Source organism: Stomoxys calcitrans, chromosome 5, assembly GCF_963082655.1.
Source record: "Stomoxys calcitrans chromosome 5, idStoCalc2.1, whole genome shotgun sequence".
Classification (NCBI taxonomy): Eukaryota; Metazoa; Arthropoda; class Insecta; order Diptera; family Muscidae; genus Stomoxys; species Stomoxys calcitrans.
The window spans coordinates 9,144,430-9,171,462 of record NC_081556.1 but is presented as its reverse complement, the minus strand read 5'-3'; positions in this window follow the sequence as shown (position 1 = coordinate 9,171,462).

The window sequence follows — 27,033 nt, the reverse complement described above, 5'->3', positions numbered from 1 at the left end:
CGAGTTAAGGGAGTGGGCGACGAATGCGTATGTAACACTGTGGAACAGCGAAACGGTCGGTAGGACGGCGAATTTCCTATGGGGGTGATTCGGATCGTGAGAAGACGAGTCTATTACTGAAAGGAAGTAAGAAGGAGGTCAGTACAGCTATTGGTATCATGACGGGACACATAGGACTACGAGCTCACTTATGTTAAATCGGTCTCTCGATCATCCTTATAAAATTATGTCCTTCAACTAAACTTATTTTGTATAAATTTATAGCAGAATACATGGTGGTGAGTTCCCAAGGTTCGGCCCCGCTGAACTTAGCACGCTTTTACTTGTTGACCCTTTTTTTGTCTCTGTGTCTTTGTTTGTTAGTACTTGATTATCTGCGTCTGACCGTTGGTGTCTATACGCTTGTGTCTATCTGTCAGCATCTGTCTGTTTGTATCTTTGTCTATCTGCCCGTCTGTTCGTCTGCCTTTTCGTCTTAACCTCTCTGTCTATTTTTTTCGTCCGTCTATCCGTTCAGCTGTCTCTGTCCATTTGTTTATTTGTCTGTATGTCGTTGCCCGACTGTATGTCTATATTTGTAACCCCCTGTCTCTCTATCTGTCTGTTTGTCTGTCCGTCGGTTTGTCTGTCTGTCCATTCGTCTGTTTGTCCTTTTGTCTGTCTGTCTGTCCATCTGTCTGTCCGTCTATTCTACTTTCCGGCTGTTTTTCTAGCAGTCTGTCTTTTTGATCCTCTGTCTGTCTCTGAGTGTCTTCTTTTTTTGCATCGCTGGAGGTGTGGAATCTTCGAAAGATGTATTCAGCTCGTACTAAAAAACTTGCACGATATCTACGTACTGAACCACACCCCCATCTCTTTTCCCCGATCCTCGCGGAAGCGCCCGGTGGTTCTAATTTGCCGGGGGCGGCTCAATTAAAGCCTTGCCTCATTTTCTCAGACATCTTCCACGCTTTGCCAGTTCTGTGTCACTTGTCTCTGAGTGTATAATTGTCAATTAAGGGAATCAGGTGTTAAGTGGTTAATATATACATACCAGCTAAGCTCGTTGCGCACTGTTGCTATGTTGGAGAGGAATACTCTAAATTTGGAAATTTCTGCCTAATTTCAGTTGAAAATGTATTCCAATTTTCTTGTGGATTTTTCGACTCTTAAATATTACTTGCTTAAACCCTACATTGCAATGGTCAGTAAAAGAACTGTTTGGGGGTGTGGTGGACCCCCAGAGACTTGATCCCAAATGTAAAAGTCAATTTCGTGCTCTACTCCCAAAGACCTTCCATTTAAGAACCATATTGCCATGGTCGTTAAATATGTCCGATTTAAGGGGTTTTTGGGGGTGGGGTGACCCACGAAACACTTAGTCCCACAATTGGTTATAAGATTCGTTTTCTACACTAAAATTCCTTTAATTTGATACCCATATTGTAGTGATTGGTCTATAAATCTGTTAGGCGGGTTTTGGGGGGTGTGCGGTCCTCCTAGGCACCACACTCCAGATTTTGATACCAAAGTTTTGTTTTTAGGTAACTGTAAGTGAGCAAGCAAAATTTCGCTTAAGTCGCCCTGCCCATCTCAGAGCTCTGGTGTTTTTGAAAATTAGGGTAAGGGAGAGGGTCAGATGGCAAAAAATTAAGTGCCTTATTTTCACCACGGGTCCATAATGCGCATAATGATCGATCCAGAATCACTTTCTGATTCGATTTAGCTATGTCCGTCTGTCTGTCTGTCCGTCCGTCTGTCAATGTTAATTTGTGAACAACGTACAGGTCGCAGTTTTCATCCGATCGTTTTAAAATTTGGTACAGGCATGTTTTTCAACCCAGAGACGAAGCCTTTTGAAATTCGAAAAATCGGTTCAGTTCTGGATATAGTTCCCATATATATGTTCATGGTCATTTGTTAACCGATTTTCTCGAAATTTGGCAGGAAGAATTTTTTGACGACTCTCTACATTACTGGTGGATTTCATAGAAATCGGTTCAAATTTAGATATAGCTCTCATAAATATATATCGCCCGATTTTCACTCCTAGAGCCGCTGCAAACACATTTATTGATCAATCTTGCCAAAATCTTGCACAACTCTTTTCTCGACGACTGCCACAATATACATAGAGTGTGGTCAAAATCGGTTCAGATTTAGATATAGCTCCCATATATATGTTCGTCTGATTTTCAGTAATAATGCAATAAAAAGGTCATTTGTAAACCGATTTTCTCGAAATTTGGAAGGAGAGATTTTCTCTTGACTCTCAATACTAGTGGTGAATTTCAAGGAAACCCGTTCAGATTTAGATATAGCTCTCATATATATATGTCGCCCGATTTTAATTTCTAGAGTCACAGCAAGCGCATTTATTGACCCATCTTGCCAAAATTTTGCAAAACGCTTTCCTCCACGACGACTACATTATCTGAGAAATTTTTCCTGAATTCGGTTCAGATTAAGATATAGCTCCCATATATATGTTCGTCAGATTTTGGGTAATTTGCCATAATGTTGTCATTTGTCAACCGTAGGTTTTACAGTTTGAACATATTTGCTCGCCGAGGTCCATCAAAATTTGTACAGAATTGAATAAGTGTCCCACATTGTATTTATAGGGTAGGTGTAGGGTATTGTATAGTCGGCACCGCCCGACTTTTGCCCTTCCTTACTGGTTGGTGTATACAGCCGTTTGGAGGAGGGTGTCTATATAAGGGTGGTGCGCCAAAAAATTAATGGGCATCATGGCCATCCGTGGCGATCGGTCATATAGGACAGACAGAGCTTGCTCGCCTATAAGAGCTTGACGAAGATTGCTACCTCCACATGCAAATGTGGCTACAACAACAGCAGCAACAACTATCACATTTTGGCCAAATATTTTAATCGATATATCCTATGGTTAAGGCTATACGAAGGAGTTACCTCATCATAGAGCCAAACATTTATATAAGACATCATTAAGTGAAATGCTGTTCCTTATAGAGATGTTAGGTTAGGTTGAAAAGAGAGTGCAGATATTAATCCGCCCCATGCCACTATGAACATATACCTAAGCCAGTAATCGGCTTTTTGTGCGCTCTATTTTTGAAGAGATTTTAGTGGCAAAATTTTAAAGTGCTGCATTGTCTTCCTCATATTTATTTCATATCACCATATTGCCAATATCAAACAGACTAAATCGGGTGCTTGTGATTTTTGGGAATTCTTTTAAATTTTTATATCACCATGTCACAGCCATGGATCTAGAAGACCACACTTAATACGAAACACTTAGTGTTGCCATATATCATGCATATGTCTTATAAGACCCTACTCAAAATCATGGGGAAATGAAGTGAAGCATTTTTCTACTCCCCCCGGGGGATAGAAGCGAAAAGTCAAGGAAAGTCAACACAAGCCAAAGAAATGGAAAACCAAAACGAAGAGGAGTTACTTTGCATCCCTGTGAGCATTTGTTTCAAAACAAACCAAAGCAGAACCGAGAAAAAAAAATCTGTCTACAGCTTAAGGGACAAAAGTAACAGTAAACAGACTGAGACAAGACTTATCTTAAAGACTAGGCAATATTTTTTAAGCAAAAGAAAAAAAAGCAAAAAAAAAAAACTCACATGCTGACATTAACACATATGTCTACCCACACTTTCATACACCCGCCTATATACTCCCCCACAGACACACACACACACTAACATATGTAATACCCTACTCAAGTTTTTTGAGTTGCTGTTGTTAATGAAAGTGTAAATGCTGTGATATTTTCCATTAATGACACATGACTTTGGGACTTCAGTTGCGGGCCAAGTGTAAAGTGTCTAAAGGAAGTGCCAAAGAAAAATCCCCAGGCACTGGCAGCGTAGGAAGTACAAGAGAAACTCCTTATTTGATAAAGAAATGAAATTTATGAGAAAATTTCCTTTACGCCACACTCAAACACTTGGAAAAGGGAAGGATGAAGCAAAAATCCTTAGGAAATAGAGGCAGATGAGCTGAAATTTAAAGCAAATTGGCAATTGAGGAAATTTATTTAGAATTTGGCAAAGAACAAAAAAATACCTTAGACATAAAAAGCCATGGCTTCAAGGTTGTTGCAGTTAAAATTAAATTCGTATATTACATCCACCTTTGTTGTCAACAAAAACTCATATAACATATGTATAGAGCCTGAAAGTAATTTCTTTATTTTTTTTTTTTTTTTTGGAATGTTACCATTCTCTGGTAATAAAAAAGGAAGCCATTGGCATTTGTAAAACATCATAAATACATACATTTGCAGACGATTCTACTGTTTTTCCATTTAATTTTGTCTCTTAAAAATAGACACTTATCTGACAAGGTGACATTCAAATTAAATTCCAATAACACTGCTATAGATACATAGCTGGGTAGCAGTTAACCCCTTAACGAAAAATGTGTGAAAAAACAAACCCAGAAAAGAGCTGTCGCTCAAGGAAAGCAAAGAGGTAGACTGATGTAATATGAATTGGAGTAAAGTAGACGAATGAAGGTTAGGTTAGGTTAGGTTTCTTGTTTGAACCGTTGAGTTGAGCGAACGTATGGTTATTCCACTCCGCAAGAATTTTCCTGAAACTCGTAATAGGTCATTATTTTTGGATGACCTATTACGAGTCATCCAAAAGGTCTCTCAAGGATAGCTGCGGTTGATGATCTGGGTCTGTTTCCAGTGGAGCGGCAGGTTAGGTTAGGTTTCTTGTTTGAACCGTTGAGTTGAGTGGACGTAAGGTCATTCCACATCGCAAGAATTTTCCTGTAACTCGTAATAGGTCATTATTTTTGGAAGAAAAATTTAAGTCACTCAAGGATAGCTGCGGTTGATGATCTGCTTCTGTTTCCAGTGGAGCGACAGGTTAGGTTAGTTTAGGTTTCTTGTTTGAACCGTTGAGTTGAGCGGACGTATGGTTATTTCACTCCGCAAGAATTTCCCCGTAACTCGTAATAGGTCATTATTTTTGGAAGAAAAATTTAAGTCACTCTAGGATAGCTGCGGTTGACCAGATCAGTTTGTTTCCAGTGGAGCGGCAGGTTAGGTTTCTTGTTTAAACCGTTGAGTTGGGCGGACGTATGGTTATTTCACTCCGCAAGAAGTTTCCTGTAACTCGTAATAGGTCATTATTTTTGGACGAAAAATTTAAGTCACTCAAGGATAGCTACGGTTGATGATCTGCGTCTGTTTCCAGTGGAGCGGCAGGTAAGGTTTGGTTATTTTAGGTTTGTTGTTTGAACCGTTGAGTTGAGCGGGCGTAAGGTTATTCCACTCCGCAAGAATTTTCCTGTAACTCGTAATTGGTCATTATTTTTGGTAGAACAATTGAAGTCACTCAAGGATAGCTGCGGTTGATGATCTGCTTCTGTTTCCAGTGGAGCGACAGGTTAGGTTAGTTTAGGTTTCTTGTTTGAACCGTTGAGTTGAGCGGACGTATGGTTATTTCACTCCGCAAGAATTTCCCCGTAACTCGTAATAGGTCATTATTTTTGGAAGAAAAATTTAAGTCACTCTAGGATAGCTGCGGTTGATGAACTGCCTCTGTTTCCAGTAGAGCGGCAGGTTAGATTAGGTTAGGGTTCTTGTTTGAACCGTTGAGTTTAACGGGCGTAAGGTTATTCCACTCCGCAAAAATTTTCCTGTAACTCGTCATAGGTCATTATTTTTGGTAGAACAATTGAAGTCACTTAAGGATAGCTGCGGTTGATGATCTGTTTCTGTTTCCAGTGGAGCGACAGGCTAGGTTAGTTTAGGTTTCTTGTTTGTACCGTTGAGTTGAGCGGACGTATGGTTATTTCACTCCGCAAGAATTTCCCCGTAACTCGTAATAGGTCATTATTTTTGGAAGAAAAATTTAAGTCACTCAAGGATAGCTGCGGTTGATGATCTTCGTCTGTTTCTAGTAAAGCGACAGATTTGGAAACCATGAGTAGGCTTAGAATGGACTCCAAAGACCCAATAGCTGCGGTGGTGGTATCAGGCCATAGCATGTTGTCTGCTAATGAAACCTCCACTGCTGGAGGGACTGTTCCAGGCTCCACTAGCCGACAGGCGACTGGTCAGCAGGAGCTTTTGACGAAGACACCTGGTTCGAGTCTCAAGGATAAGGCCGAACCTATTCTTTCTTCGCATGCCTATAATTTACATAGGCCATCGGCCTTCCCCGGTAAACCAACATCTTTGAGAGGTTGGAGTATAGAAGACGCATAGCTCTTAGGTTTATTGAGAGGCTTGGTGCGAATGATCCTAAAAATCTCACCAATAGGGAGAGAGATTCCCTAAATTGGGTTTGGGAATTCTTTGCACAGGCTATCCCAAAGACTACACGTCTGGATTCGGAGACTGCACAGCGGTCAGCCAAAAGGCTGCGGTCACCTGGAGGGCATCCCATGCCTAAAAGAACTAGGGCCAACAACAGTAAGATGGGTTCAAGAACCTTTGCTAATGTCGCTAGGGACAGTTTGGTGATGGCAGTTTTTGACAAGGGAGAAGAGTAGGGCTGCATACCTAGGAATACATGAAGTGGGATAGTCAATGGGCTGCGATCAGCTGGAGGGCATCCCATGCCTAAAAGAACTAGGGCGAACAACAGTAAGATGGGTCCAAGAACCTTTGGTAATGTCGCTAGGGACAGTTTGGTGATGGCAGTTTTTGACAAGGGAGAAGAACTGGGATGCATACCTCGGAATAACTGGAGTGGGATAGTCAATGGACTGCCATAAGTATACTCCGATGTCCTTGCGGAATTTCCAGCGTCTCCTCCAGTTTGTGACAATGCAGGCTGGCATCAAGGCCGATACAGACTTATTGGCTTCGGGCATAAACGCTCAATTGAAATGTATCGTTGTGAGCTAAAAAAGATTGGTGAGGAAGAAGGAAGATATTCTTTCTCAACCAAAGGCGCATGCTTAAATACCAAGAATTCCCTCAGATACTGAGTCGATGCTTGAAAGACACCCTTCTTCTGTACTTGTAGTATCACAATGGACGAAAACGTCAAAGTGAGTCTGATGGCAGACTGCCGTTTAAACCTAACCTAACCTAGGTTAGATTTAAGTGGCTGTCTGCTATCAGACTCATTTAGACGTAGCATGAAGTGGTTTGTTATGACTTCCAACAACTGTGCCCAGTATGGAGCAAATCGGTACATAACCTGATATAGCTGCCATATAAACCGACCAGGGATCTTGACTACTAGAGGGCGCAATTCTCATCCGATTTGACAGAAATTTTGTACAACGCCTTCTCCCATGGCCTTCAACATACGTGTCCAATATGGTTCGAATCGATACAGCTCCCATATAAACCAATCTCCCGATTTTGCTTCTCGAGCCGCGAATCGAACTATAACATGATATAGCTCCTCCTCCTCCTTGTCGTCCTCCTTCGTCCTTATTCATTATTCTTTGTTTGCCTAAAAAGAGCTACTGAGCAAAGAATTCGACAGATGCGAATCCATGGTGGAAGGTATATAAAATTCGGCCCCTCCGAACTTAGCACATTCTTACTTGTTTTTATTTTCTATTGTTTTATACCTTTAACCTCCTTCGAATTTTTTTCCTTGTACTAAACTCACTTTCTCCGAATCATAATAAGATAAATTACATATTGTGAAATACATATCTTAGTATGATGACAAGCAATGATTTAATGATTGCAGGCATTCTGCGAATCATATCAATGCTGTTCATCCATACGTATAAGTAATTTTATTTCAAACTTTCAGGCTGGTGCCCTGGGGCGTATGTTTTATTAAAAGGGAAAGAAACAAAATGAATTCATTATAAATCATGCGACCCAAAGCTCAGGTGTACTTAAGACAAATACAAGATAAAAATCATATTTTATTCATATTTCAGTAGTTTTTTGTTGTTTCTATACTCTCACAAAAGAAAATCCCTAAGCCTTGAACCTTTGCCCTTCAAGTCTAACTATGCTACCACTTACATGTGTGCCATGCCATGTTATAATACATGAAAGCATTTTTTGTTGCTTTGCTGCTGATGGTTGCTGCTTCCTCTTTCCCACTTTCTGTAATAAGTTATGATTTGAAATGAAGATTAATGACATCACAACAGCAGTAGCAGTAGCAGCCAGAAAAAAGAAGTAGGAAATCCTTTTCCCTCATCATATTAGATATTTATTCATGAATAAATTTGAATGAATTTGCTATAAAAACAAATAGTGTATGAAGCTTACAAGGTCTTACACAGCACAGAGACATTTGATAGAGATAAGGGATTACTGATAAGGAAAGTGAAATGTAATGTAATGAGTGCTCCCCTCAGAAACCTAAGAAAAAACACTTTTAGTTTATTTTTTTTCTGGTTTTTGTTTTTCCCCTCCCCATCTAGAAATCTTATGATTAAAGTTCAAATTAGAAATCATTCTGAGAGCAAAAGTAAATGACAAGAAAATATAATGACGAAGAAGATGAAGCTAATGTTGATTACATGGCATTTTTTCCTCCATAGTTTACTTTGCTAAAGTAATCTTGGTAATGTCTAGCAATAAGGCTACTAGTTGGGATGTGAGCATGTGAGTGGGGGGGTTTTAAGAGGAATTTCTTACGAACATGAAATAAATGTAAAACTCATAAATTATTTTAAACAAAGGTAACTTTGAGTGCAACCATTTGGTTAAAATTACACGAAACACCCTCCCCCAAACTATTTGAGGAAATTTTTCGTATATGGAAGGGAGCAGGTGGTATGAAAAGTTCAACTTTGGGTTTATTTAAAGGTGCTTGGAAACCTAAATTTTTGAAAAAGAAAATATTCGAAAGAATTGTCTATGGTGTAATGGGGGTATCCCCAGTTGGGAAATCGACAATTCCAATTCAAACAAATTTGCCTATAAACATTGCATTAAGGAGTAGGTGCAAACTTCTCTTACCTCAATGATCATTGACGCATTCGAGTCTAAGCTCAACGATAGGGGATCTTCTTTTTACAGGCAAGTCCCAACAGCATGCCGCAACTTTGGCAACTTTTTGGAGAATAGTATTTTGTCGGCATAGTACCTCATAAATTTCACCAGCATTAGGAGGGAATGGGTATGTTGTGGGTGTGGATATTAATCAGCCCCATGCCACTATGGACAAACACCTAAGACAGTTATCGGGTTTTTGTGTGCTCTAAAGACTAATAAAGCAAACCCAAAATGTAACCCCCCAAAGTTGGTTCATGTCTGGTATTGTGTCCCCACCTATGGGCTGGTATATGTTATTCGCGAAAGCCGGGCTATGACATAGGAAATGCTCCAACGTCTCATCATCTTCCCCCCATGCCCTAACACAAGCTATCCCTTGCCGCTCCGATTTTGCATAGGCGAGCTCGTAGTCCTATGTGTCCCGTTATGATACCGAAAGTTATACTGACCTCCTTCTTACTTCCTTTCATTAATAGCCTTGTATTCTCACGATCTGAATTACCCCATAGGATTTTTGCTGTCTTACCGACCGCTTCGCTGTAGCAAAGGTAACATTCGCATTCGCCCCCCATGCCCTTAACTCGGAATGCATCGACCAGAAAGGCTTCGGGTTAACCCTGTTTATTAACGGCAGTTCTCTGGCCTTCGCTGGCCATTACTGCCAAATCGTCTGTTTTCTCATTCCCAGTTACTCCGCTATGGCCCAGCACCCAAACGATGCTGATGGTGCCATCCTCAGAGAAGGCGTTAATCTCCTTCTTACATTCCAAGACTGTACGAGATCTTACCTTCCTGCTTGTTATTGCCCTATCCTCGCGATAACACCAGCTCACGCATTCCGTGATCGCCCGGATCTCCGCCTGCAAGAACATATTTAGTCAGGTAGTCTTAAACAGATCTTAGTCCCTAGACTTTCAATGTAGACCCCCAGGCCCACTCTGTCCTGTAGCTTTGATCCATCCGTGTAACATGGTCTTCCAGATGTCAATACTTGGGTTCAGTCAGTTCAGGACTGTCCGGCTGGCAGCAGACCTTACACTCGACCTCAATTGTCCTCTCGAATATCCGATCGGAAACCTCTTCCCTTCCTTCCAGGTTTCCTATTGTCGCCTCGCTTATACCACGATGGAATGAGCTGCTCCCATACTCAATTCATTCTCCCATCGCCTTAAGTCTTATAGCCGCAAATGGTGCCTTGCACTTAATCTGTATGTGTATGGGTCGAATATCTAGAATAGTCTCCAGTGCCCTAATGGGAGTGTTCTCATCCTTTGCCAGGACATCATGTGCTCTGAACCTATTGTATTATCTTTACTTTGCACTTTTTCTCCATCGCAGTACACCAAACTACTAAGAAGTAAGTCAGCATCGGTCTAATCATGCTCCTGTAGAACCAAGTCCTAATGTTGTTTAAAGCAGGCACCTGCCGTGTTGGCTCAATCCTGCAGGGCTCTTAACCCCGGGTGAATATAACACGACCACCAACGCCCCCACACATAGTCTAGGCGATGCATGGGTGCCAATTCGAATTCACGTTGGTTGGACGTCACGGCAACCGGTTGCAATGCAACTCCACATCGAGCGCTCTACCCGCGATTTGAGCTCAAACCACAGCCACCAAGTTACTCCCCACGGGGGCCTAACCATAGTCGGGCTGGGGTCAAAGTCCCAGGGGCTCCCGACTCCCGTGGTACCAGATAAAGACTTCCAGTCAGACCTCTTAGACGAAGGTACTTCCAGTTGCTCCTGAAGAGTCAGTCGACTATCCTCGGATTCAGGCCCCATTTCGAGCCTACGGACCGTCTACATAGTGCCCAACATCTGTGAGCCTTCTCAGTACGCTCCTGAATGTGACACTTCCAATTCAGTTTCCTGTTCAAGATCGCGCCTAAGTATTTGACCTTGACACAGCTATCGAAATCGTTTTATTGAGGAAACGTGGTGCGTCAAATTGGCCCACCTTCGTCTTCCTCGTGAAAAGGTATATTTCAGTCTATTCTGGGTTAACATTGAGACCTCTGGGTCTAGCCCAGTCATATGCCAAATGCAAGACTCTTTCGGCCCTTCTGCATAGCTGTTTCGAAACCTTACCCCTAAGAAGTATTTAAATCTTTTCTCAGTCAGCATCTGTAATAGGTCATTTATGTTGGTCACCCATTGAAGTGTCAGATAAAATCAGGAAAGTTATATGGGTTGAAACACAGAAATAAAAAATTTTTGAGAACTGTTATACACAATTTTCGTCTTATACAGCCTGTAGTCTTCGTGAGAGAAAGTGTAATTCATAATGGTATGTAATTTTTTAAACTGTTATACTTCAATCAAAACTGTTGTACCATGTTACAAACTGTTATACCGTGTTATAAACTGTTATACCCTGTTATAAACTGTTATTAGTATGAAACAGATTATGTGACAGCATTAGAGTCAGGAAAGTTTCATGGGTTGAAAAATAGAAATGCAAATTTTTTTGAGAACTGTTATACACAATTTCCTTCTTATACAGCCTGTAATCTTCGTGATTGAAAGTGTAATTTATAATGTTATGTTATTTTTAAAACTGTTATACTCTTATCTCAACTGTTGTAACATGTTACAAACTGTTATACCCTGTAATAAACTGTTATACCCTTTTATAAATTGTTATTCCCTGTTATAAACTGTTATTAGTATTAAACTGATTATGTGACAGCATTAGCGTCAGGAAAGTTTCATGGATTGAAACATAGAAATAAAATTTTTTTGAGAACTGTTATACACAATTTCCGTCTTTTACAGCCTGTAATCTTTGTGATTGAAAGTGTAATTCACAATATTATGTAATTTTTTAAACTGTTATGCTCCAATCTGAACTGTTGTACCATGTTACAAACTGTTATACCCTATTATGAACTGTTATACCCTGTTTTAAACTGTTATACTGTACTTAATTGTGATATAACCTATAATAAACATTATTGCAAGTTTATCATACACTGTTATACATATTTTCTGAACTTGTTTACTTTGTTTTTGAAGGTTATACTCTCTTATAAACTGTTATACTCAACAATATCCTAATACATACTTTGACATCGGCAAATATTTTATTTATCAACATAATTTTTTCTCTCAATTCTTTTAACAGTTGTAAATTGTTTCATGACATTTGAAGTATTTGTATTTTTTTTTTTTTTTTATTTTTCCAACAATTTTCTTTGCTTCCCCACATTTTTCTATAAATTACACCTTTGCTTCTATCTCCCATCTTCTAAATTTCCGTCTTATACAGCCTGTAATCTTTGTAATTGAAAGTGTAATATATAATGTTATGTAATTTTGTAAACTGTTATACTCCAATCTAAACTGTTGTACCATGTTACAAACTGTTATAAACTGTTATACTCTGTTTTAAACTGTTATACTTTGTTTTAAACTGTTATACTGTAGTTAATTGTGATATAACCTATAATAAATATTATTTCAAGTTTATCATGCAATGTTATACATATTTTCTGAACGTTTTTACTTTGTTTTTGAGGGTTATACTCTCTTATAAACTGTTATACTTAACAATATCTTAATACATACTTTGACTTCGGCCGACATTTTATTTATTAACACAATTTTTCTCTCTACATTTTCTAACATATGAAAATTTTATTTTGAAATTTCAAATATTTGTATTTTTCTTGATTTTCCCAACAATTGTCTTTCCTCCCCCACATTTTCTATAAATTACACCTTTGCTTCTATCTCCCATCTTCTAAATAGTGTCCTTTGAGAACAGCTGCGATTTATTTCTACTTTACTGTCCATTCATGTTGTTGCTATGTGGCCAGCACGACCACCAAACAGGCTCATAATTTATACAAACACCAAAGGGCATATCATAGTATAGACCTACTTATACCTCAACACACACACACACACACACTCACACACCTATATAAATAAAAGAGCTGGTTGTTTTTCAGTGTGCTAAGGTAACGGGACAACACTCTTTTTGTGAGATTTTATAACAGCTTTATGATAAAAATAAAGTTTAAGTGTTAGAATAGCATCCTGTTTATTAGCCACATTTGCTGCTGTTGTTAGTGTAGTAGTTTTTGCACTCTGGTGTATGCTGGGATCATAGAACGAGATGCTGCTGTTGGCAAAGCCATAACTGTTGCACACTTGCTGCCACATTGGCCATGACTGGATCTTTGGTATAGTTTTAGGTTTTTGTTTTTTGTTATTTTCTAAATCTAAACAACGCTTTTTATTTCAATCTGTTTGGGTATGTCACCGGCTTAAGTGGGTGGCCAAAGGGGCAAAGTTTATATATGATATAATGTGTAAAATTCTCTTTTTTGCTTTTATAACATTTGCCATGGCATGGCAAGGAGTAAGGTCCTACCTCCATGGCATAAGCACACTTGGTTGCATTTGTAACTGGCTCTTTTATCTAAGGGACAGACTGGCCAGGGTGTATTTGGGTGTTAACAATATGATGCCAACGCATCTCTGGCAATTTTAATGGCTGGAATCTTTAATTTTATAGGTTGTAAAAATTTAAACAAAGCCACTGGTTGCCTTTTGCAATGGCATGAAATGAAAATACGTCAAAGTTTTGTTACCGAAACTTAAGCGGGTCAAATTAAAATTTCCTACACATATGGGTGTGATATTTTTAAGTTGGTATTTTCATAATTATTCCTGTTAATGACATAATGTGTCATTTAGGGTATATGTGTGGGGGCATATGGTGGCTAATGGTAGGTTATTACCATTAACAAAGCTTAGGACGGAAGAGTTGGAGCATAAAATTTTAATTTTCAATATGAGTAAAATTAGAGTAAATAATGGAATAAAGTTGTTGGATGCTCTTAAAGCTCCTGCAGTTGAACCTTGCAACATGCAGCACGGATATTTAAATCTGAGAACTTAGGAAGTTCAGAATATCAAAATTATGTTTCGATGAAATTTGCCAAATTTTGAGATGATTTTGAGGATAAAACAAGCAAAAAGGCATTAAGCTTGGCCGGGCCAAACTTTGGATACCCACCACCTCGGGAATATGTGAAAACCCCCCTTTCGGAGATCGGTCTATATGGCAGCTATATATTAATATAGTCCGATATGAATCATATTTGCCTCAGATTTTGGGAGGCCTAAAACTGCTCACTGTTCCAAATCTCAGTGAAATCGGTTAAAAAATAAAGCTGATATGGGCTTTAGACCCTTAATCGGGAGATCGGTCTATATGGCAGCTATATATAAATATAGTCCGATATGAATCATATTTGGCTCAGATGTCGGGACGCCTAAAACTGTTCAATGTTTCAAATTTCAGTGAAATCGGAAGAAAAATAAAGCTTTTATGAGCTTCAGACCCTTAATCGGGAGATCGGCCTATATGGCAGCTATATCTTAATACCGTCCGATATGAACCCTATTTATGTCAGATATCGGGAGGTTTAAAATAACCCTCTGTTTCAAATTTCAGCGAAATCGGTTAAAAAATAAAGCTTTTATGGGCTTCAGACCCTTTATCGGGAGATCGGTCTATATGGCAGCTATATCTTAATACCGTCCGATCTGAACCCTATTTAAGTCAGATATCGGGAGGATCAAAATAACCCTCTGTTTCAAGTTTTAGCGAAATCGGTTAATAAATAAAGCTTTTTTGGGCTTCAGACCCTCAATCGGGAGATCGGTCTACATGGCAGCTATATCTTAATATAGTCCGATATGGACCATATTTTTCTCAGATGTCGGGAGGCCTAAAACAGAAATCGGATGAAAAATAAAGCTTTTATGGGCTTCAGACCCTTAATCGGGAGATCGGTCTATATGGCAGCTATATCTGAATACAATCCGATCTGAACCCTATTTATGTCAGATATCGGGAGGATTAAAATAGCCCTCTGTTTCAAATTTCAGCGAAATCGGGTAATAAATAAAGCTTTTATGTGCTTCAGACCCTTAATCGGGAGTTCGGTCTACATGGCAGCTATATATAAATATAGTCCGATATGGACTCACTGTTTCAAATTTCAACGAAATCGGTTAGAAAATAAAGCATTTATACCAGCTATATCCAAATATGGTCCGATTTGGCCCGTTAAAAAAAAATTACCAGCGTGCGTCAAAAAGACGCATCTGTGCCAAATTTCAGCTCAACATATCAATTTTTGAAGCCTGTAGAGTGATTAAAACAAACGGAAGGATAGACGGACAGACACACAGGGACATCGTTAAATCGTCTTAGAATTTTACAACGATCCGACAGATATATACTTTGTATGGTCTGAAATTTATATTTCGATGTGTTGGGTATAAAAGTACTAAGGAAATTTTTTTTTGTTTGTTTCTCTTTCGAGACGAGCTGAATGATCGGAGATTTTCTTTGCATATGGAAGTGGAAAGCCAGAGATCGCAACACACCCACCACTATGGGACGCGTTTCATCTTTGGTTAGAAGACTTTTCAACCATATTAGGTGTGATGGCTTCAAAGGCCCTGCGTTGAAATGTTGTATTTGAATCGTATGTATTGCGAAAACGCCTCTATGATACAAATACCACATTAACCACGCTCGACAACCCTGTCTATAAGCTGTACTTTTCCCAATGCATGTGTTTTCGTGTAATGACAGATTTTTTTTTCTGCGACAATTACACCGCTTTCATGGTACACATAATTCCGTGCATCTGTTGGAAGTTCTATTGATGGCTTCGAACTCTAGACAACGTTAACGGTTTTCGCAGTTGCTCCGTATGCCCTGGTTCGAATCCCGGCTGGGCTCTGCCGAATTCCTTAATTTTCAAGTTTTTTGCCTCATAGGCGAGACGAGTTCAATGATAAGAGATTTTCTTTGCAAATGGAACAGGAAAGTCAGAGATCGCAACATAACAACCTCTATGGGACGCGTTTCGTCTTTGGTTAGAAGACTTTTCAATCATTTTAGGTGTGATGATTCACTTCTCTTGAAGTGAATCAAGTCGTCTTAAAGAGCCCTGCTCAATTTCAGATGTGTGCTTTACCTGACCTACTCTAGTTGGAATGGTTGTAAAGCACCATGATCCATTTGACATCTCCTGCTGTTGATTTGTCTTGGTCGAAAATGAAATTGTGATATGGGAAACCTGTCAAATGCTTCTTTCAACAACACACCTTTGCCGACTTTTAATTTATTTTATGCTATGCTATTCTTTGGATAGAAAGCATTAAACAATGGTCTAAAGCCGGACAATATCCTGCAATGAAGGTAGCGCAGAGGTTAGCATGTCCACCTATGACGCTGAACGCCTGGGTCCGAATTCTGGCGAGACCATCAAAAAAAAAAAACAAACATATTACTGTTGTCGTTGGAAAACATTTAAAAAATCTCAAAAAAATGCCTTTAGAAAACTTTTATTGAAATTTTGTCTTTGGAAAAATAATTTAGAGGGTCGCGGGCATGAGCCAAAATGTATCCATAGAGAATATTTCATTGAAATTTTCTCTTTAGAGGATATATTGGGTTGCCCAAAAAGTAATTGCGGATTTTTCATATAGTCGGCGTTGACAAATTTTTTTCACAGCTTGTGACTCTGTAATTGCATTCTTTCTTCTGTCAGTTATCAGCTGTTACTTTTAGCTTGCTTTAGAAAAAAAGTGTAAGAAAAGTATATTTGATTAAAGTTCTTTCTAAGTTTTATTAAAAATGCATTTAATTTCTTTTAAAAAATCCGCAATTACTTTTTGGGCAACCCAAAATGATTGAAAGTTTCGGGAGGGTGGACCTTTACCTGCTCGCTTGAGCAAGGCTTTTTGGGAGTTGAAACCATCCATTTCATCTTATCTCCATTTACTGCCAGATCCATTTTCACTGACTCTCTTTCTTTGTAGGATCGGAAATGGATATTTCGATGTTTTGCAAATGGAATGACAAAATGGATATGCCCCCATCCTTCGGTGGTGAGTATAAAAAAATAATGTTGTCTCGGTGGTGTAGGGTATTATATAGTAGTATGATATAATAGGTTTGCCCAAAAAGTAATTGCGGATTTTTTAAAAGAAAGTAAATGCTTACTATACTTAATATACTTTTTTTACACTTTTTTTCTAAAGCAAGCTAAAAGTAACAGCTGATAACTGACAGAAGAAAGAATGCAATTACAGAGTCACAAGCTGTGAAAAAATTTGTCAACACCGACTATATGAAAAATCCGCAATTACTTTTTGGGCAACCCAATAGTTGTATATGGTTTTTGATTCATTCTCACATGTTCTCAGCTTAAAAACTGTTGATCACAATTCCAAACTATTTAATGTAATTTTCATGCTAATAAAACTACCTGCCATTTGGCTCCATATTAATTTAGCTATTCATATCCCTCTCTCTCTGGTTTCCACATGGCACCAACAATTTCCATTATTGACAATTTATTTCATCAAAGATTTCTCACTCCCCTGTGAGGGCAAAAAAAACCCCTTTATTGGGCAAATGAACACAGCAAAGACGTGAGAATGCACTTACACTTGCACACACACACACACACACACACCCACCCACCCACCTCCTAGCCACACACACTTCAATGCCATGTTGTATACGCCATACAGCCATGCTAACAATGTAGCCATGCTAACCATGTAGCCAAGCAGCCATACTCACCATATAGCCACACCACCACCAGCATGCCCACCCACGTTGCTTGTTTGGTTGGGAGTTCAAGGATACCCGACACCCAAGAATTCCCTTAATGGAAGTGAATGCATTAAAGGCATCTGTTTGTTATTTCCAAATGCAGCTGCACTCATTGCACTTAGCTGTATTTACACTGCATTTAGGGTAACGTTTTACGTATTTGATGTGCACGTCGTCTGTTCGCCGTTGCAAGCTCAAGGAAACTGTTGGGTGTGAAGCAGAATTCATTTCCCAGACATGGCAACGCAATACATGGGAGAGTTTCATGCAAAGATGCTATGCAAGTGTTTAATGTAATCACAAAATTGATTATATTTACCAAAGTTTTAAAACAAATTTATTGTATAACATAAAGTAGGTAATTTTAGAGTCTTTTGTTTAAAAACATAGATTCAAAATGGTTTTTAATTAAGATGGAAGGAAAATAAAAAATTTGAGATGAACATTTTTATAAAAAAAATTAATTTTGGAAAGAAACACAAGAAGAAGCGAGCACGAAGTAACTGCAAGAAGAATTTTAATTTGAATGCCAATTTTGCCCACTAAAAAACGTTGTAATGTGAGAAAAAAATCTCACATATCAATGAGTCCAGTCCGATTAAAAATTAAGCTCCGAACAGCGTGCCGCAGTGCTACACCCCTTTGCAGAGAAGTTTCTAAATGGCATAGTACCTCACAAATGTTGCCAGCATTAGGAAGGAAAAGCCACCGCTAAAAATTTGTATACCCTCCACCATAGAATGGGGGTATATAAATTTCGTCATTCTGTTTGTAACTACTCGAAATATTCGTCTGAGACCCCATAAGGTATATATATTCTTGATCTTCATGAAATTTTATTTCGATCTAGCCATGTCCGTCCGTCTGTCCCTCCGTCTGTCCGTCCGTCTGTCTGTCCGTCCGTCTGTCCGTCCGTCTGTCCGTCCGTCTGTCCGTCCGTCTGTCCGTCCGTCTGTCCGTCCGTCTGTCCGTCCGTCTGTCCGTCCGTCTGTCCGTCCGTCTGTCCGTCCGTCCGTCTGTCCATCTATCCGTCCGTCTGTCCGTCCGTCTGTCCGTCCGTCTGTCCGTCCGTCTGTCCGTTCGTCTGTCGTCCATCTGTCCGTCCGTCTGTCCCTCCGTCTGTCCGTCCGTCTGTCCGTCCGTCCATCTGTCTGTCGAAAGCATACTAAATTTCGAAAGAGTAAAGCTAGCTGCTTGAAATTTTGAACAAATACTTTTAATTAGTGAGGTCGGTTGGGATTGTAAATGGGCCAAATCGGTCCATGTTTTGATATAGCTGCCATATAAACCGATCTTGGGTCTTGACTTCTTGAGCCTCTAGAGGGCGCAATTCTTATCCTATTGGAATGAAATTTTGCACGACGAGTTTTGTTATAATATCCAACAACTGTGCCAAGTATGGTTTAAATCGGTCCATAACCTGATATAGCTGCCATATAAACCGATCTTGGGTCTTGACTTCTTGAGCCTTTAGAGGGCGCAATTCTTATCCGAATGGAATGAAATTTTGCACGACGTGGTTTGTTATGATATCCAACAACTGTGCCAAGTATGGTTTAAATCGGTCCATAACCTAATATGGCTGCCATATAAACCGATCTTGGGTCTTGACTTCTTGAGCCTCTAGAGGGCGCAATTCTCATTCTATTGGAATGAAATTTTGCACGACTTGTTTTGTTAGGATATCCAACAACTGTGCCAAGTATGGTTTAAATCGGCCCATAGCCTGATATAGCTGCCATATAAACCGATCTAGGATCTTGACTTCTTGAGCCTCTAGAGGGCGCAATTCTTATCCGATTTGACTGAAATTGTGCACGAGGTGTTTTGATATGATATCCAACAACTGTGCCGAGTATGGTTTAAATCGGTCCATAACCTGATAAAGCTGTCATATAAACCGATCTTGGGTCTTGACTTTTTGAGCCTCTAGAGTGCGCAATTCTTATCCGATTGGAATGAAATTTTGCACGAGGTGTTTTGATATGATATCCAACAACTGTGCTTAGTATGGTTTAAATCAGTCCATAACCTGATATAGCTGCCATATAAACCAATCCTGGGTCTTGAATTCTTGAGCCTTTAGAGGGAGCATTTCTCGTCCGATTAGACTGAAATTTTGCATGAGGAGTTTTGTTATGATATCCAACAACTGTGCCAAGTATGGTTTGAATCGGTCCATAACATGATATAGCTGTCATATAAACCGATCTTGGGTCTTGACTTCTTGAGCCTCTAGAGGGCGCAATTCTCATTCTATTGGAATGAAATTTTGCACGACGCGTTTTGTTATGATATCGAACAACTGTGCCAAGTATGGTTTAAATCGGTCCATAACCTGATTTAGCTATATAAACCGATCTTGGGTCTTGACTTTTTGAGCCTCTATAGGGCGCAATTCTTATCCGATTTGACTAAAATTTTGCATGAGGGGTTTTGTTATGACTTCCAACAACTGTGCTTAGTACGGCGCAAATCGGTATATAACTTGATATGGCTGCCTTATAAACCGATCTAGGATCATGACTTTTTGAGCCTCTAGAGGGCGTAATTATCATCCGATTTGGATAAAAATGTTGTACAACGGTTTCTCTTATGACCTTAAACATACGTTGCTAATATGGTCTAAATCGATCAATAGCTTAATACAGCTCCCATATAAAGCGATCTCCCGATTTTGCTTTCTGAGCCCAAACAAGGCGCAATTCTTAATCAATATTATTTATTGGCCTAAAAAGAGATGCCGCACATAGAACTCGACAAATGCGATCGATGGTGGAGGGTATATAAGATTCGGCCCGGCGGAATTTAGCTCGATCTTACTTGTTTCTGATGGTCTCGTTAGGATACGAACCCAGGCATTCAGCGTCATAGGCAGACATGCTAAACCCCATTTTCTTTGTATAGCCATAGAATTATACAACAATGTGCACGCAATGCCATTCTGATTGATACCACCCCTGCGTATAGTTAATTCTTTTAAATAAATATCACTCATACGTCTTTTCTTATTGTAACAAGCCCAAAACATGTGAAACTAAATTGCAATTTTACGTTTTACTTTCGCTCTATTACACTTTCAAATTATTCTTCCTTTTTGTTGTCATAAATCGTCAGACAAACAAGTTGTCAACATGCATGCATCGTATGCAAAAGAAAAAACACACACACACACACAAAATATCTCCCACAAAAGCATTTTGTTCCACCCGATTTATGTAGCACAATGAAGCGTTGCCGCCCTTCTAAGAGTGGATGTATGGGTTGGTGAGTGGTTGGCAAACTAAGACAAAACTTATCTAAACTCATATGACTATGACAGAATGACATCAGCAAGGAATATCGCCAGCAGCAAAAAGAAGACTCTAGGTTTAAGCATTATCGTTTGTTTTTTGTTTTTGTTGTTGTTCTTCAGCAATGTGAATGACAGCAATTTAGTGTGCCAACCAACAACTGCATGAGATGAAAGTGATGGCGGAATAAGACTTTATGCAAACTGATAGTTAATTTTGCAAGGAGAGAGAAAAAGTGAAGCAAATGGCACATCTGTTTTATGAAATTTGAAAATTTTTAAAGCAAATTATGTTATCAATGTTCTAAGGATGTAAGTGGTTAAAAATTGAGGAAAGATATACAAAATGGAGATGCCAACAGAAACAAGTAAAAAGGCATTAAGTTCGGCAGGGCCGAACTTTGAATACCCACCACCTCGGGTGTGTATGAAAACCCCTTTTCGGCACAATCCGGTGAAAATTGGATAACTTATCAGCGAAATCGGTTAAAAATTAAGACTTTTATGGGCTTCAGACCCTTTATCTGAAGATCGGTCTATATGGCAGCTATACCTAAATATAGTACGATTTGATCCGTATTTAGATCGGATATCAGGAGGCTTAACATAACTCTCTGTTTCAAATTTCAGCGAAATTGGGTTATAAATAAAGCTTTTATGGGCTTCAGACCCTTTATCGGCAGATCGGTATATATGGCAGCTATATATAAGTGTAGTCCAATATGGACCATATTTGCGTCAGATGTTGGGAGGCCTAAAACTACTCATTGTTTCAAATATCAGCGAAATCGGATAATCAATAAAGCTTTTATTCGCTTCAGACCCTTTATCGGCAGATCGGTCCTGATGGCAGCTATATCTAAATATTGTCCGATCTGAACCACATTTGGTTCCTATGTTAGTAGGCGTAAAACTACTCAATCTTTCAAATTTCAGCGAAATCGGTTAAAAAAATAAAACTTTTATGGGTTTTAGACCCTTTATCGGCAGATCGGTCCAGATGGCAGCTATACCTACATATAGTCCGATTTGATCCATATTTAGGTCACATATCAGGAGTCTTAAGATAACCCTCTGTTTCAAATTTCAGCGAAACCGGGTAATAAATAAAGGTTTTATGGGCTTCAGACCCTTTATCGACAGATCGGTCTATATGGCAGCTATATCTTAATATAGGCCGTTCGGGACCATATTTGAGTCCTGTGTTAGAAGGCGCAAAACTACTCAATGTTTCCAATTTCAGCGAAATCGGTTAAAAAATAACGATTTTATGGGTTTTAGACCCTTTATCGGGAGATCGGTCTATATGGCAGCTATACCTACATATAGTCCAATTTGATCCATATTTAGGTCGCATATCAGGAGGCTTAACATAACTCTCTGTTTCAAATTTCAGCGAAACTGGGTTATAAATAAAGCTTTTATGGGCTTCAGACCCTTTATCGGCAGATCGGTATATATGGCAGCTATATCTACATATAGTCCGATTTGATCCATATTAATGTCGCATATAAGGAGTCTTAAGATAACCCTCTGTTTCAAATTTCAGCGAAATCAGGTAATAAATAAAGGTTTTGTGGGCTTCAGACCCTTTATCGACAGATCGGTCTATATAGCAGCTATATCTAAATATAGTCCAATATGGACCATATTTGAGTCAGATTTTGGGAGGCCTAAAAGGTCAAATATCAGCGGAATGGGATGAAAACTAAAGCCTTTATGGGCATTAGGTCCTTTATCGGCAGATAGGTCTATATACCAGCTATATCCAAATATGGTCCGATTTGGCCCGTTCAATAACTTAACCAGCGTGCATCAAAAAGACATGTCTGTGCCAAATTTCAGCTCAATATCTAAATTTTTGAAGACTATAGAGTGATTACAACAGACGGATGGACAGACGGACAGACACAAGGACATGGCTTAATCGCCTTAGAATTTTACGAAGATCCGAAACATATATAATTCGTAGGGTTGGAAATGGATATTTCGATGTGTTGCAAACGGAATGACTTTGTGAATGTACCCCCTATCTAACGGTGGTGTGGTAAATTTGGTAAATTTTGTAACCTTTCCCAAAGCAAATGGTAGTTTTAAAACAACTTCCCAAGGGAAAGTGTGATTTTAGTACCATTTCCCAAAGAAAGGGGTAATTTTAGAACCCTTTTCCAAAGAAATGATAGTTTAAGTACCCTTTCCCAATAGAAAGAGTGGTTAAAGTAACCTCTCTCAAAGGAGAGGGTAGCTTTGATATCCTTTCCCAAGGGAAAGAGCAGTTCTAGAACCTTTTCCCAAGGGAAAGGGTGGTTCTAGAACCCTTTCCCAAGGGGAAGCGTAGTTTAAATAGCCTTTCTCTACGGAAAGGGTAGTTTTAATAAACTATACCAAAGGAAAGGATAGTTTTAGTAACCTTTCACAAAGGAAAGGGTAGTTTTCGTACCCTTTCCCGAAGGTTATGGCAGTTTTAGTACCCTTTCTCAAAAGAAAGGGTAGTTTTAAACACTTTCCCAAAGGATATGGCAGTTTTAGTACCCTTTCCAAAAGGAAAGGGTAATTTAAGTACCCTTTCCCAAAAGAAAGGGTGATTTAAGTACCCTTTCCCAAAGGAAAGGGTAGTTTTAGTACCCTTTCCCCAAAAAAAGGGTATTTTAATACACTTTCTCAAAGGAAGCCTCTCCCAAAGGAAAGGGTAGTTTAAGCCTCTCCCAAAGGAAAGGGTAGTTTAAGTACCCTTTCTTAAAGTGTATGGCAGTTTAGTACCCTTTCCCAAAGGAAAGGGTAGTTTATGAACCCTTTCCTTTGGGAAAGTTTAAGTACCCTTTCCCAAAAGAAAGGGTAATTTATGTACCCTTTCCCAAAGGAAAGGGTAGTTTAAGTACCCTTTCCCAAAGAAAAGGGTATTTTAATACACTTTCCTAAAGGAGATGGCAGTTTTAGTAGCCTCTCCCAAAGGAAAGGGTAGTTTAAGTACCCTTTCTTAAAGTATATGGCAGTTTTAGTACACTTTCCCTAAGGAAAGGGAAGTTTAAGGACTCTTTCCCTTAGGAAAGTTTAGGCACCCTTTCCCGTTCCTTTTGGGAAAGTTTAACTACCATTTCCTGACGGAAAGGGTAGTCTTAGTACCCTTTGCCAAAGGAAAGGGTAGTTTGAGTACAATTTCCTAAAGGAAAGGGTAGTTTTAGTAACCAATCCAAAATGAAAGGGTGTTTTAGTACACTCTTCCAAAGAAAAGGGTAGTTGAAGACAAATTTTCCAAAGGAAAGTGTAGTTTAGTACCTTTTCCCAAAGGAAAGGGTAGTTTTAGTACCCTTTCACAAAAAAGTGTGGTTTAAGTAACCTCTCTCAAATGAAAGGGTAGCTTTGATATCCTTTCTCAAAGAAAAGTGTAGGTTTAGTACACTTTCCCAAGGAAAAGGGGTAGTTAAAGTACTCTTTCGCAAGGAAATGGGTAGTTTCAGTACCATTTGACGAAGAAAAGGGTAGTTTTAGTACCCTTTCCCCTTGAAAATGATAGTTTTGTACCCTTCCCATAGGAAAGGTAGTTCTGTCCCAAAGGAAAGGGTAGTTTTAGTACCCTTTCCAAAATGGATGGGTGTTTTTAGTACACTTTTCCAAAGAAAAGGGTAGTTTAAGACCAATTTTCCCAAGGAAAGAGTAGTTTAAGTAACCTCTCTCAAATGAAATGGTACCTGTGATATCCTTTCCCAAAGAAAAGGGTAGCTTTCCAAGGAAAAGGGTAGTTAAAGTACACCTTTCCAAGGGAAACGGTAGTTTTAGTACTCTTTCCGAAAGAAAATGGTAGTTTTAGTACCCTTTCCCAAAGGAAAGGGTAATTTTAGTACCATTTGGCGAAGAAAAGGTTAGTTTTAGTACCCTTTCCTAAAGAAAACGGTAGTTTTAGTACCCTTTCCCAAAGGAAAGGGTAGTTCTAGTACCCTTTGCCATCGAAAAGGGTAATTTTACTACCCTTTCCCAAAGAAAGGGTAGTTTTAATACTCTTTCCAAAAAAGGGTAGTTAAAGTACCTTTTCTCAATGGAAAGGTTTGTTTTAGTACTCCCTTCCAAAGGAAAGGGTAGTTTTAGTACTCTTTTCAAAAGAAAAGGGCAGCTTTAGTGTAATTTCCCAAAGGAAAGGGTTGTTGTAGTACTCTTTCCAAAAAGAAAAAGGTAGTTATAGTACCTTTTCTCAAAGGAAAGGGTTGTTTTAGTACCCTTTCCTAAAGGAGAGGGTAGTTTTAGTACTGTTTCCCAAAGGAAAGGGTAGATTTATACACTTTTCCAAAGGAAAGGGTAGTTAAAGTACCCAATCCTAAAGGAAAGTGTAATCTTAGTACTCTTTCCCAAAGGAAAGTGTAAATTAAGTACCCTTTCCGAAAGGAAGGGTTTGTTTTAGTACCCATTCCCAAAGAAAATGGTAGTTTTTGTACTGTTTCCCAAAGTAAAGTGTGGTTTAAGTACTCCTTCCCAAAGAAAAGGGTAGTTTTTGTACCCCTTTACAACGGAAAGTGTAGTTTTAGTACACTTTCTCAAAGGAAAGGGTAGTTTTAGTACCCTTTCCTTTGAGGAAAGGTTAGTTTTAGTACCCTTTTCTAAAGGAAAGGGTAATTTTAGTACGTTTCCCAAAGGAAAGTGTAGATTTAATACCATTTTCCGAAGAAAATCCTAGTTTTTGAACATTTTCCTAAAAGAAAAGGTAGTTTTAGTACCCTATCCTATTGAAAGGTAGTTTTAGTACCCTTTCTCAGTGAAAAGGGTAGTTTTAGTACCCTTTCCCAAAGAAAAGGGTAGTTTTAGTACTCGCTTCCAAAGGAAAGGGTAGTTTAAGTACTCTTTTCAAAAGAAAAGGGTAGCTTTAGTGCCCTTTCCCAAAGGAAAGGGTAGTTTTAATACTATTTCCAAAAAGAAAAGGGAAAAAGGTATAGTACCTTTTCTCAAAGGAAAGGTTTGGTTTAGTACCCTTTCCTAAAGGAAAGGGTAGTTTAAATACCCCTTCACAACGGAAAGGTTAGTTTTAGTACCCTTTCCTAAACGAAGGGTAATTTTAGTACTGTTTCCTAAAGGAAAGGGTAGATTTAATACCCTTTTTCAAAGGAAAGGGTAGTTAAAGTACCCCATCCTCAGTTCGTTTTCGGCTTTCGTTCTGTACGGTCATAAAGAGCGCATTAAGAATAAAAGCAGTGTCATTGCGAATAGTCTGTGTTCCCTTAAAACTCTCGTTAAGTTTCTATTTTTTTTTTTCTCTTGCTTAAAATTGGTTACGCGAGTTTCATCCAATTTTGGAAAACAAGTTAAACAAATCCATCATGGCCCGAGGGCCGGCCAGGTCTGGCGCTCGTTTCAAGAGCAAGACTAACGTTCTTAAGCGCCCCAAACCAATGTTTACGTTTGGGGGTACTACTGGTTCTGACCGAGCCACCACTACGTGCCGAAACAGATACGGCATTTTATCCACTCCAGATGACATGGAAGTGGCCATCGAGTCAAACATTGTAGACGAGGAAAGGGTACCAAAACCCCCTCCAATTGTCGCTGACGCTTCAGTCCCCTTACGAGAGATTCAACATTTATTGGGAAACGATTGTGTTTTCAAACGTACATCTATTGGAACTAAGATCTTTCCAAAAAATAGTGAAAAATATGACTTTTGTATAAAAACTCTTAAAGAGAGTGACATAGAATTCCATTCCTTCAATTCAAGGGAAAATCGTTCATACACTGTGTTTCTTCACGGTTTGCCAAAAATGCCAACGTCTGAAATCATTGAAGACCTTAAAGACTACAACCTCACTCCAACCTCTGTGACAGAGATAAATACGAAGTATAGCTCAGTAGACGACGCCGTTTACAAAGTACAGTTTGTACGAAAGAATTTCAACCCAGCGCATTTACAAAACATTTACGCAATTAGAAATGTTGTTGTATCGTGGAGAAAACAAAAACCAAAACAAAAGAATAAACCAACGCAGTGCTGGAACTGCCTAATGTATGGCCACGGAGGGGAGCACTGCAACAGACGTTCGGCATGCATGATTTGTGCGAACAATCATCCCACCGACAACTGTCCGTTCAAAAAGAACGACAAGAGACCTGCAGCATTCTCTTGCTTTAATTGCAAAAAGTACGGAAATGAGAGAACCGATCATTCCGCCAATGACATCAATT